Source organism: Thermobia domestica, chromosome 3 (assembly GCF_964235325.1).
Source record: "Thermobia domestica chromosome 3, izTheDome1.hap1.1, whole genome shotgun sequence".
Taxonomy (NCBI): domain Eukaryota; kingdom Metazoa; phylum Arthropoda; class Insecta; order Zygentoma; family Lepismatidae; genus Thermobia; species Thermobia domestica.
This window is the reverse complement of record NC_137456.1, coordinates 85542740-85557257: the sequence shown is the minus strand read 5'-3', so window position 1 is coordinate 85557257 and position 14518 is coordinate 85542740. Positions and strand designations below refer to the sequence as shown.

Sequence of the window (14518 nt, the reverse complement as noted above, 5' to 3'; positions counted from 1 at the left end):
CCTTTAGTAAGAAAACCAAAAGAAGACTACAAAAATTAACTCAGTTCAAAAAAATTGCGTACTTTATCCGGAAAAGAAACACTGTTAAAAATAATTTCTTAAATTTGAGAAATCGTTTCTTATCTGTGCACCGAGAAAATATTGTCTTAGAAATGAGATTTGACAATTCTCATTCATAAGGAAAGTAACAATATATTTTCTCGTTTCGCTTTATACAACCTCATCTATTTTTTTTTTCTTTATTTCTCATTAATGAGAGTTTCAAACTCTTGTTTCTAAGAAAAGATATTCTCGGTGCACAGGTAAGAAACGGTTTCTCAGATTTAAGAAAGTATTTTTAACAGTGAAGATTTTGTTCGCTACTGGTAACTGGTACACAACAACTACTATCTCTACACAGAGGGTGACCAGGTTTTCACGTTCGCAATAATTTTACTTTATGGCAGCATATAGCAAACAAAATAATTATTGTAGATATTTTCACTTCCATATTTGGTGACCCCGCCAGTAGCATCATTTCAGATTTTGCCAGGGAGAGCAAGATTGTCTACTGACACAAAAGTTTCAGGTTTTTTAGTAGTATATTGTGTACAGCGGGGGACACTTCTAAATGGTACAGCCATATGGAGATTTACGGCTAAGGTGTACCATTTAGAAGTGTCCCCCGCTGTACAATCTATTGAAAAGCATACATTTCTCAAATTCATAGGGCAAATTGTCCCCTGGCCTCTCTAAATGACACCACTGGCCCTCGCCCTACCAAAATAAAGTCCCAGCACCCTTTTCCTGCACATTTTAATTTTCACTACCCCTGAATATTAGTCAATTCTGCAAGAAAGTCTGACCATTAAAGTAAATAAATTAGTGTTCATGTGCCGTTTTTATGTAATGCACGTCATGCTACTATCAACATCAGCAAGTACATTTCGTAATAACATAAACACAGAAGAAATAAATACTGATGTTAATTAAAGATAACGTCGGAACTGTTGTAATGCTTGTTTTAGTGGAAAATCTATGCAAATTAATCGCTCATTCATAGTGCCTGCAAATAACGCCATATTTTACGAGATAGAAATCTCTTTCAAGAAGCCATTAGTCGCCAGGAAAGAGATAAAGATAGCCAGATTACTTTTGCATAATTTTAAGAACAATAAACAACGAGACAGTTGCAAAGGAGGTGTCCACAATTTTCGAAAGAATAAACCCTCCCTTTTCATATACACAAAACTCATTTCCTGGACATTCAGATCCATACACTTCCGCCTTCTCTACCAAAGTAAAATACGTTTTCTTCCTCTGTTATTTGTCGGGCAAGTGTTGAAGAGGTTCGGGTCCAGCGATTCTTTGCTTTGTTCCTTAAGCGTTACCAGGCCATGTAATGAAGAAAACTCAACGGTGCCGCCACGGAGCGACGACTGCCAGAATCACATTATATACTCACGCTGACCTGATTGTTGTCTGGCAGAAGATATCTTGGAAGCTCACGAGATCGTTCAAAACTTTCTTTTCGTTCTTTCTCGAAAACGATTTGCGTGTTACAATTTTCTTAGCCTGTGTAGAATAATAACTCAAGTTATTGAAGACTCTGCCTGTCCAGAAGGGCCTCGAAGTCTACTAGTAGCAAGCTGTATAACCACAAACAAGGTAAGTATTCAATATTTATTTATTTATTTTTACAGATACAATCAGGAAGAACTGTTAACTGCTTAGTAGATACTAGTGGCTATTTTAGAGATCTTTTGGCTTCTATTCTCTGAATTAATTCAAGTCAGTGCGTTACGAAACGGGGGGTTTCGGGGTTTAACACCCCAATGAGTAACATTTGAAAAAGTAAACATTTACACTCGTTTTGAAAGGTTATGAGATCAAGTACTTGAATCTTCCTTGATGAAGTCTTGTGTACGCCATTGATCCACGTTACTCAATTCTCTTTTCAAAGTAGTTATTTCAGGGGTGATTTTTTTTTTTTTTTTTTTTTTTTTTGCGTGTATCTGATTAAACTATTCCATCTCATATAATTTTTTGGTTGTTAAAATTTAGCGTCTCTTTCCAACGCAGAAGCTATATGAGACGTGCACGTGGAATTCAAATCAGTACAGTTAAAGATGGAATCCGAATCAGTACAGTTAAAGGTGGAATTCGAATCAGTGCAGTTAAAGGTGGAATCCGAATCAGTACATTTAAAGGTGGAATCCGAATCAGTACAGTTAAAGGTGGAATTCGAATCAGTGCAGTTAAAGGTGGAATCCGAATCAGTACATTTAAAGGTGGAATCCGAATCAGTACAGTTAAAGGTGGAATTCGAATCAGCGGCATTCGTTCAATTTTCTTGATTGTGGAATTATCATTGCATGGAAAGTCGTAAAACAACGTTAACGCTTCCGAATTTCTAGTCCTGAAGTTAATATTAATATTAAATAAGTCGTAAGAGGACTTAGTAAATACTTTAGATGTAGCATACAGAGTGCATTTGAATATAGACTAATGATTGGTTTGTATTTTTTGTCAGTAGAGAGGCTATATAGGGCGAAATTTACACTTTGAAACGTTATCTGAACCAGTTTAGTGCGTTAGATGCTCTCCTACCGGGAATCGAATCCAGAATCTCGTACACGGAAGACACGGACGCTAGCCGCTAGACCAGCGATGAGAACCATATATATATAAGTATTCCAATAATATAAGTATAGCCCAATATTATATCCCTGGGGTACACCTGATAGTGAATAAAATCTTTGCTAGTAGTCCTTTTGTATGGGATAAACTCGTGTCTATCTTGTAAATATAAAAGTTTTAACGCTTACAAGGCTGCCCACGGGACTCGACAGAGTTATCGTCACAAGACAGACTAACACATACAGATAACGAAACGAGACAACCTTAATTCTTGTTCTTGTTTCCTAAGCAACTATTAAAATAAAAACAAACGAATTATTTTCTACCAAATTTTGAATAGCACCAAAAATTCTCCATCTGCTGGGAAAAACTGCATTTTAAAGTATGTTCTCAAAGAGTTAACTTTAAAATAAGTGGGTAATAGGTGTGTTTTCTGAACGTATGGTTCAGATTCGATTCTCGTTAGAGGTGTCTGCTTCGGATACAAATTAAATAGTGGTTCGGATCCAACTTTAAACTGTAGGTTTCTCAGAATCCGTGTTGAAAAGGTACGTTAAACTCAAATCAGTCCAATTTATTTATTCTTCTCCTCCCCTCACTTCTCTTTACTGTTACTTATTTCGAAATTGCTGAAAACTACTTCAGAATGGTTGTATGTTATACTCATGCACTCTAAAACGTGAACATAAAACTTATGGATTCGGAAAAGTACAAAAGTATTTTTCTTGTAAATGCTTTTCTTTGTAAATACTTGTAGTGGTTTTGCTGTGTGCTTGATAAGATAAAAACAGTAAAGAAAGAGTTGAGCAACGATTATTCAATACAGTTTTGCCTTACTTGTATGCAACCCGGAAATTATAGAAGCAATTTGAGTTGCATCAAGAAGACGGATTTAATACCAAATGAAACAGTGTCTACTTTTAAACGGGTTTGAAAGAAAATGAAATGAAATGAAATATTTCAGTTTAGTGTGTCACGATTATGCCCTTTATGTTAAAGGAGACTACGATTAAAGCAAATAAATGATGTTGGAAGAATTGGTAAAATGAGAAAGTGAAAGGAAACGGGAGTACCACGAGAAAACCCATGGACATGATTTTCTCCACCACAAATTGGCCGGGGACGAACCAGGGACCCCACGCACCGGTAGTAAGTGCTTTACCACTGAGCCACCGTAGCCCCCTGATTTGAAACATTCTATTCTTAACATCTCTAATGGAGATTTATCCGCTACCCTGCATTTATATTTAAATTCTTATAACTCCCTACTTATTAAAACGGGTAAAATTGTATGATTAAACATAAATATCAATAATGCAGTAAATTTGAAAACGCAAACTTTAAGCCCTTAGTAACTGGCATGGCATATAAGCACACCGCGAATCATTTTGAGGACGGCTGTGGCATATAAACACAATATCTGGCCGAGTTTACGGGTGTAGGATATAAGCTTCATTTGCGTTTAATTTGTCAAAAGAAAATGAAATTGTCTATAAATACTCAATCATAGACATAAATAGCTTTTAGGGAGTTCATTTTTGCGTCTCTGAAGAAACACTGATTGAAGACTGAAGCTGTCCCTAGAGGCTTAAACTACGTTTAAACTTGGAGTGCATCAATGACGTACACAGAATTTCTTCAAGGAGAGGTTCAAGTTTTCAAGTTCATATCGCTTCAGGAATTTTTGTAGAATATCTATTTCTTAATACGAGGTTTACTTTGTAATTTGTTTACTCATACTGTATCCTGTTCAAGGGTGGGATTAGACCTGTTATCCCACACCTTGTGTATGCCACTGAGGTTATCTAACCAGTGTCGACCTAAAGAAGGAATAGAAGGCGAAATGACGTCTGCTTTTCTTCGTGAAATACTGAAATCTACATTACCCTGTGATGGGACTAATTAAATTAAATTAAACAAATGCCTCACGGTTGCAGTGAACATGTGCCACCTGGCTGTCCACGGCCTTTCGTAGATTATGTCAAAAGAAGCTCTTCAGATTTAGTGATGTGTAAATACACATCACACTGTGTATGTACGTACACAGTATAGGAAAACAAACAAAACCATGACACAGAATGTCATAATAACTGTTATTTAATGAAACCATGCCCATCACACATAAATAATTTTATAGTTTTTCTCGTTAAAAAAATAAAAAAAAAACATTTTAAAATAAATAACAGCAATTAGCATAAAATATCAGTAAACCAAACTAAATTCTTAAAGTATATGGTAATATTGCAAATATAAAATTTCATTTATAGAAACATATTTGCATTAGAAATTGCGAGGATCATTCTAATGACTCTCTGAGATTCAAAGTAGAAATGCAAAACAATGTCACTCTCTTGTTATTTTGTGGTTTAAATATAGATGTGTGGTGATGTAGAGTTTAGCATCGCTTTCAGAATCGAGGCTATAATGAGGCATGGACCTGCAGATTAATATGGAATCCGAACCACATGTGCTATTGGCGAGAATCGTATCAGGCTCTCCCACACGAAAGGCTCGTATACTTACCACTTTAAACATAAGATGTTCTAGAAAGAGATTATCAGCATTTATACATTAAATTATTCCAGGAAATGTATTTCGAAAATCTCTGAATTTTCAAGGAAAGATAAATTGTGTTACTAATAACGTATACATTAAAGTTATCATTAATGAAGATTACCAAATTCAATATTTAAAAAAAAAAAAAAAAAAACTTTTAAGCGATGTTCTCCCTACAGTAAGTATGCTCTCAAACATCTGTCCTCCAGTCGAATAATTGGAGATCCTTATTCAAAACATCCATACATTACATTTTTATAAGAAAAAAAACTTTCTGATCTTATCTATTAAAATATTATAGTATTAATATCGATTAGACATAATGATCATTAGCGGTAAAGGGTCATCCCAAAAACTGCGTACGTTCATGGCAAATTGACAACAGGTTTACATATATCATTTAGAGTTTTATATAATAAATAAATACATACATTTAACCCTTATCCGGGCCATCGGGGCCTCCCAGGCCCAGTAGCTTCATGTTTTTCGTATTTCTCAATAGCCATACATATTTCGATGACATAAAATTCTGAATTCTTCTATCCTTAGTCGAAATTAAAATAATGAACATATCGAGTTGGTAAAGCTAATGATTTTTCTTTTTTTTAAATTGAAAACATTTTCCTGACGTGACCGGGCAACCGGGGCCTAGGAGACCCCGTATAACTTTAATGCAATTCCTGTGAAATATAAGATCAAATAGTCACATAATTATATATTGAATACGTAGCTATTGTAACCTTTAGTTGGAACAGTATATGACAATAGTTATTGAATTTCGCGTGTTATGGACTTAAAATATATACTAGCCTTAACAGGCCCCAGTTACCTGTCTACGTTACAAAAATGTCTTGCCCGAAGAAGGGCTAATCTATGATGTTCATTTATTTATTCATCACAAACGGAAAAAAACAAACAAATGTAATTTGCAAGTTAATTTCAGAGTGCATAGTTTACATACATTCAATTCAATAGGCTATCATACAAGGAGTAGCGCACATAGTAGCTCAGTAGTAGAGCGCTCACTTCTGGTGCTAGAAGTTCTTGATTCAATCCCAGGCATTGTGAATTTGTGATGGATAACATCATATCCGTGTTTTTTCTCGATGTATTCCGTTACTTCTCACATTCTGAAACCATCAGTTTCCTTTCCTTATCATTATTAGTTTCTTTTAGCCTACAGGGGATATAAGCGTGCGACATAAAAGTGGATGATTTTATTTTTCAGTTACATTTGAAAACATACAGGGTGTTTCAAAACAACACCGACAACGTTTGGGAGGTGATTCCTGACACCAAGATAAGACAAAAAGTATAGACCAACCTGGGTGCACAAATGCATCCTTTCGGAGTTATAGGCTGCCGAAAACGTGAGAAAATGAACTTTAAAGGTCCAGAGCTCCAAAAAACTATGGGGCCTACCGTAGTCGGGTAAAGACTTTACTAAGGAACTAATATGTCCTCTATCCAAAAAAAAAAAAAAAAAAAAAAAAAAAATACTTGCTACAGAATCCTGCAGTACTTCCGCAATAACTTTTATAGAGGTAGTTAGTGAGTATTTCAGATTATATGTCAGTAACCAAACTACCTGTATGTTTTCTTAAGTTTTACGTCCCACGGTTATGCCGGTTAGGCTAAAGGAGACGGTGATGTTGAGAGATGAGTGAAATGGTGGAATGAAGAAAGTGGGAGGAAACGGGAGAATCCCGAGAAAACTCACGACGGCACGGTGTTTGCCCACCACAAAGTCCACACGGCGCGATCTGGGATCGAACCAGGGACCCCAAGCACTGGAGGTGAACGCTCTACCACTGAGCCATCGCGCCCCAAATACTATATTTGAAATGGAAGTTAAATAATATTTCTAGTTTTACTCTTTATGCTAATGCCCTTTAGGCTAAACGAGACGGGTGATAAATGAGAAACTAAATGATTGTGAAAGAATTGGTGGAATTAGAGTGCGGAAGGAAATGAGAGGAAATGAGAGGAATTCTTCATATCCTTTACACACACCTGACATACTGTTATTAGCACTTCTGATACTACATGATCAAAGGTTTGGAGAGGTCCATACCCCACCCAACCGTTTTTTCCAGGAAAATACGAAACATGTATTCACTCATTTTACGTCTACAATTTCTGTGCACAATTTCATTCACTTCGTTCTACTTGTTTTTGCTTTTCGGGCGTCAACTTTCAAAATTTTGGGTGGGGGCTTTTGCCCCCTAAAACCGTTTTTCCGCAGAAAATAAAAAACTCGTATTTGTTTATTTCATGTGTAGTATCTACCTGTCAAATTTTATCAAAATGAGAGTGTTACACTTTAAATGCAGAGAAAACTAAATACGTGGAAGTGTGTCGGGACCGTAATACAGCAAATTATAGATGCGTTAAAATATTAAATAATACTTTTGATAAAGTGGATACTTTCAAATATCTAGGATCAATATTAACAGAGGAAAATCATATCCACGAAGAAATTAAATGTCGACTAAAAGCAGGGAATTCGTGTCACTATTCGGTTCAAAATCTCTTGTCGTCGCGAATTCTGTCGAGGAATTTGAAGCTTAAAATATACAAAACGATAATCATGCCTGTTGTTTTGTGTGGCTGCGAAACATGGTCACTTACTCTGAGGGAAGAACATAGACTGAAAGTATTTGAGAACAAGATCCTTAGACGAATATTCGGACCCAAGAGGAACGGGAATGGGGAATGGCGGAAACTTCATAACGAGGAACTACATAATTTATACGGTTTACCCAACATTGTTAGGGTCGTCAAGTCTAGGAGGCTTAGGTGGGCCGGCCATGTAGCTAGAATGGAAGAAAGTAGAAACGCTTTCAAAGTCTTGACTGGAAGACCAATCGGAAAACGACCATTAGGAAGACCTAGGCGCAGATGGGAGGACAATATTAAAATGGATATCGCAGCGATTGGAATACAAAGTAGAAACTGAATGCAGTTAGCTAAGAATAGAAGTCAGTGGAGAGCTTTTGTGAATGCGGCATGGAACCTCGGGGTTCCATAGGCCATAGAGTTAGTTAGTTTAGTTAGAGAGTGTTACACTTGGGAAGTGTAGTTGCGGCAAGTGATCTGCTAGTTATAGATGATTATCTATGATGATGATTATTATTATGCGAGGTATTCTTGTAAATTTTTCATTTTCTAAATTTTTCAATGGGGATATAGCTCTATCTCAATGAGAGCATAAAAGTACCTCTTCGACGACCCTTCTGTGATATACTTATTTCAACAGCGCACAGAATGTAACAAAATTCTCTTAATGAATGTTACGTGACAACGGTACATGAATAATTGCTTTTTATGCACAGAATTGTGTTGTATTTGAATACTGTTTCCTCTATAAGTGTATCAGTAATTTGTCAGATATATCGTTTGTTTCTTTTACTTTCTGCAGCAATTGTTTAGGTAATGCTTGCTATTACACTCAGATACGACTTTTCTTGTGATGTGATAGGATTGTTGTAACTGATGCTATAACACATCTTAATGTGCATTTTAACATTATGAATAATGCAGATACAGAACAAACCATCTTATTCATTTTTATAATTTATACATAAATACAGCTCGTTACAAACAAAACTAGCTTAAATAATACATAATAGCACATACTTTACTATACTGAATGAGTGCTGAAAATAAAGGATTTGTTTTCATATATTCTGTTTACATTTTTTTCTGTCCCCAAAAATGACTTGCGTTCAGACTAAAATGATGAAAGGAACTGCCGTTGTGCTATGGTGATCGTAACGCTCTGTTTAACCTTGACTTTTCATTGTGTGCATTGCTCGACAAGAAGATTGTTGGTATACAGTATGAATAACGTCTTGGTTGCAGCCACCGTTGTATACTGATAGAATTGTCTTTTGAACCAAGGTAGAACATGATTTCTGGCGGCAGCCTCATTTAATGTTTAAATTATGCTCCACAGTATGTGGCTTCATGTATTTTTTTCCATTTCTTTTCTAATAAGGAGGCATGCAAAGAGGAAGAGAAAGACAGAGAGAGATTATTAATGTGAAATCCGTAGGGAGGCTGTATGAATGGTTAGAGGTGTTAAATTCACAAAAACTTAAAAAAAAAAAAAAAAAGTTTACTGTCACGATAAATATTCTGGATTATTTTACCTTTACGATAGACCACTTGGTGCAGTTGAGGATTAGGATTTTAGATTTCTGGGCTTTCGACATCTATGGCCATTTAGCCAGTCACGCATGAGCAGGGCTGAATTAACCCATCTTGAGACCTGGGGCTAGAAAAAATATGTGGCCCCTGCTAACTTCACCGAATACATTTCTGTGAAAGTATAGTATGAAGGTTAATGGAATAGGTTGCATATTTTTGGTCATATTTTATTTTATGATTATGATGTATCTTCATGATTCTTTTTAGGTAGCCAGTTGAGATTTTGATCAGAGTGGAGGCCCTTGTCCATCTGGAGGACCGGAACTATAGTCCCCCTTAATCCGGCCCTGTGTATGAGGGATGACGTCCCTCGGCGAACACATTATCCGGCTAAAGGGAAGGAAGGAAGCGGCCTGGGACTTATAAGTTAGGTACCATCCCGGCATTTGCCTGATGTGAATGAGGAAAACCCAAGAAAACCTCATTCAGGATGGCTGGCCTGAAAAAGCTTTTTACACTTTCTCGACCGAGTGCCTCCACCGGGAATCGAACCGGCTACGTTAGCAGCTACGCTACGTGAAGCCACTTGGTGCAGTTCATTAGCTGCAATCACGGATACAGCCAATATGTGTTAAGCCAGTGGTTTCCAACACTTCAAAGTGTGAATTCCTTTTATTTTTAAGCCAAGTTACGAACCCCACTTTTATATTTTGGTATCTGTAGTAGTTGAGGGATACGTTATGTAGTAATATAGGAAATCTAGTAGGTAGCGACAAATAAATTACCAACCTGCATACGACATGCAGCATATATCAAAATCTAAGGTAGGTGCAGGTAAATACGCCATCTTAAGGGTGTTGGATTTTTTGTAGCCTTAATTTTCATGAAACACAAAGAACAAGACATGTACGTTGGGGAGTAGCCTTTTCCACATGTAGAAAAATTGTAACAATGATGTAACCCACTTCTATTTTGTACCCAAGGTAAAAGAAAGTCTAGGATATTACTAAAATCCTGTAATAAATCTTGCAACTGCTTACATCGTCTGTATTATACGAACTCGAATATTACTACATAATATGGCTGAAGCAAGAAATAGAATAACCAAAGTGCAAGATGGAGATAAAAAGATAAAATGTAAAAACAATCTCCAAAGTTGAAATGAATTTCCAAACTGAAAAATTTCAGTCCATAAGATAAACAAACAGTGTCACTGTACTGTGACTTTAAAAAAATAATAATAATAATAAAAAAATCATGGAACATATGTGGCAAATGAAAAGCAACTTTGTCTTCTGCTGTCAGTTCTGCACAAGCCCTGCCGTTTTTCGCTGCATCATGCTTGGTATTGATTTAGTAGCAATGGTATCACAAATAGTGAAATTACACTTACAAAACAAAGTGTTCCTAGACGGACACGAAATAAGGCTTACATTGCTGTAAACAATCGGCAATGCTGTGAGTTAGCACGGTACTAATAACGGATTTTTACCTCTATTGAAATAATAACGCCCTTCCACGGAACCTTCCCGAAGCAAACAACACTGTACGGCGTGGCGATCTCAGCGCTGTCTCCCGGAGTATTCGTCAAATTGGACTTGTCCAACATCGTGTCACATTCTAGCGGATTTCGTCGGAAACGCCCCAGCACTGAACACTTGGCGTATTTAGTTGCACTGGCATATATCTGCAATTACCTTAGATGTCATGGATAATATTATATATATATATATATATATATATATATATATATATATATATATATATATATATATATATATATATATATATATATATATATATATATATATATATATATTTCGGACAATTCTTTCCATACCTGGTTTAATAATCGTTAATTTTAGACTTAAATTCAACACTGAGGTGATTGTTTTAGAACAGAAAATATTGAAAATGTTTGTTCACAAAAATGTTTGCTACAAAAGGGAAGATGTTTCAACGTCTTATCGCCTATTTTTAATTGTTTTCCAAAAAGGAGAGTATTTTCAATTCAAAAGCTTTGATATATATACAATATACAGTATGTTGTGGTTATGTTCATACTTAACTGCGGCGTAGCTGTGCTGATTTCGATGTTTTTCTTTGATGGAACATACTTTCCCAGTTGTCTGATGTAAATTTCATTTGGAGCTAGACCATGAAATATCACAACGCATACAGTATTCATAGCTTAATTAATCGCCTTTTTTAATTCTGTTTATATATAACATACACATAGGTGTACTGGTTTTGATTATTATTTTTTGTTTGTTTGTTTGTTTGAAGGAGTATGCTTCTGCGGTAATCTTAAGTAAATTTAGTTAGGATCTGGTGTTATTGATGAAAGATTTGAATGGTAACCATGTCAATATCGTAATTCAGTGTAGGTACGTTTACGTACTATAATTTCGTAAGGTGTATGTTTTTTTTAAAGTATATTGTTCCTCTCAAAACAAAAGGGCGTACCTCATTTTCTTAACTTCTCCAGAAGACAAGTTTCAATCTTTTCTTATTACTTATTCTATCGTGTTTTGTTAAGATTTAGTTTGATCTCTTTCGTTTCAGGTATATAACTTACGAGATCAAAATAAATTTTAAAACAAGATGATAGAATAAATAATGGCAAAAGGTTTAAACTTGTCTCTTAGAAAAGTAAATAAAATGAGATACGCTCCTTTGTCTCGAGAGGGACGATATGTTCACGTATGATTCGTAGGCCGACCCATTTTATAAGAAGTTAAGTGTCCCACCTTTAGTACACAGTACTAAGGTAAGTGTCACACGTACCTAAGTTACTGAAGTAAAGAAAAGCTGGAAAAATAAAACAAATAATTAAAGAAAAAATATTAACTTAAGAAAAGAGAAAGTTTTTACAAAAAATATTAACATGAAAAGAGCCCTAAGAAACAGGAAATAATTTTGAAAGTGCTAAAAAGGAGAAAAAAATTAAAAGCACTAAACCTTTAACGGAAAGCCTGTAATTACAGTAATACGTGATGTAGAACGTGTTATCCATATATGCCTCCATGCTGCTTATATACTCCGACGTCTTATAAGCACTTGTCTGAGTTGTAAATCTGTGTGATTTCGAATAGTGTCCCCCACAGCACCTTTTATATTATGCCACTCGCTTGCCTTTGAGCCCTCAGCTCTTACACCTTCCTGTGTGTTTTAAAACAAATATCTTTAAACATGTTTAGCAAAATGACAATCTGCTAACAGAAAAATGTATTTAAAACATCAAGGGCTTTGTAAACATAAACACTATTTTTTAGCCATATTTTGTATCCTGGGCAGTTTTTAATCTGTACGAAAAGATTAAGTCCGTCTACATTATGCAAAGTTTTAAGTACGAAAATAAATGTTTTAAAAATGGGTCAATCCATATGAAGTTGCTTATTACCAATGAGGTTTGCTTCACACTTTTAATTCTGAAACTTTTTTTTTTTTTTTATGTTATTACCGTATACGTTGGCAGCACAAACCTTATTTCTAAAATGTTAATCGCAGTTTGTTTGTGAGTGATGGTCACTTTTGTTGAGCATTGCTGCATGCCAATAAGTAATTGTGCAGACGTTAATATCAACTTCTAAATGTTAAGACTGAGCTATTCAGAAACATTGCAATAAACACAATTTTCTTCAGCACTTTCTCTTTAATTTTGTCTTAGGACAAAAAGCCATAATTGAACCCTAATACCTGAAGATTACTCCCTAAGTTCAGTATTGAAATTTAGCAAATTCTACTTTTTAGAGTTGAGGTTTGAAATGAAAAGGGTGAAATATCAAGGTTGATTTTTTATTATAATTTCATATGATACTAAAGAGTAACAACACATACAATTTTCTCTACAAATTTTGATTTTTTTAAAATTTGAAATTTTGTAAATTTTGAGGAGGTTATATTCAAACCGGAAGTGACAGATTTCTGGTTTTAACGTTTCTCACTATCACCGTCTCCTTTAGACTAACCGGCATAACCGTGGGACGTTAAACTTAGATTTCATTTCATTTCAGATTTGCCTCCACTTCAGTTAATAAAACCAGACGTGGTAAAAACCTACTATCATTTCCGATTTCAATATTAACTGAGAAATTATTATAAAGTCATACAAAACAATGGTATAAACGAGATACTGCTATATACGTGTTAAAATAAAGAAAAAAACGAGAAGAACTGTCAGTTGCTTGACCATCTTTCACCGTGACCTGACTTCAATAATTATTTGCTATCATTTTATTTTGTTCCGTTATAATGTGGAGCTTGTATTCATCCATTGTATTTTCACGTAGTGCATCATAGCAATTGCAGATCGTGGTTATAGGATTCTTGTAAAGGCTTCACACAACAGTTATCTCCTCGCATTTTCTATACAGCTAAACGTGTCAGAGATTATAAAGAATTACGTGCGTTCTATGGAAATATCGTGGTGCAGGTTACGTTTCTTTCTTTCTTTCTATTTTTTTTTGGGGGGGGAACCACAGTAGAGTATTTTCTAAGGTCACAATGATTGATTTGAATGTAACGTTCTAGTCCCTTTATGTATTTACTTTAACAACGAACATATACGAGACTGGAGCTACTGTTTAAGGATGTTGATATATATATATATATATATATATATATATTTGCCAATTGAAAAATGAAATGAAGTCTTTACGTTTTACGTCCCATTATTATGCCGGTAGACTAAAGGAGACAGTGATGATGAGAAATGAACGAAATGATGTAATTAAGAAAGTGGGAGGAAACGGAAGGGACTTGAGAAAAGTCCCACACAGGATGTTTGTCCACCACAAAGCTTACTTGGCGTGCGCTGGGATTGAACTAAGGACTGTATGCATCAGAGGTGAATGCAATACGACTGAGCCACCGCAGTCTTTTTTTGCCAATTGATTTATATTGAATTGAAAATTACTTTATTTATGAAGCGAGGTTCAGCTATATGATCTAACCTAACAAATAATTATATTAAAAATACATGAATATGTTATATGAGAATATATATATATATATCTTTTAATCCTGTGTATGCAAGTATATATATATATTTATATATAAGGGAAAAAATTATCTACACTTTTCAATCTACAGTTTATTTACATGAAGCTAGGGTTATACTATGCACATCATTTTTCTACGTAATCTCCCTCCTTATCAATACACTTGACCCAACGGTCAACGAGCTTAC

General features: G+C 35.2%; 1 protein-coding gene across 1 annotated transcript in view; it reads left to right on the top strand.

The window, feature by feature from the left end:
- Nucleotides 1-1031: 1031 nt before the first annotated feature.
- Nucleotides 1032-14518, top strand: part of LOC145680572 (uncharacterized) — a 32295-nt gene continuing 18808 nt past the window's right edge. Inside the window, exon 1 of the mRNA XM_081751215.1 lies at nt 1032-1647. The gene's annotated coding sequence lies outside the window, so the exon portion shown is untranslated. The remainder of the gene's footprint in view (nt 1648-14518) is intronic.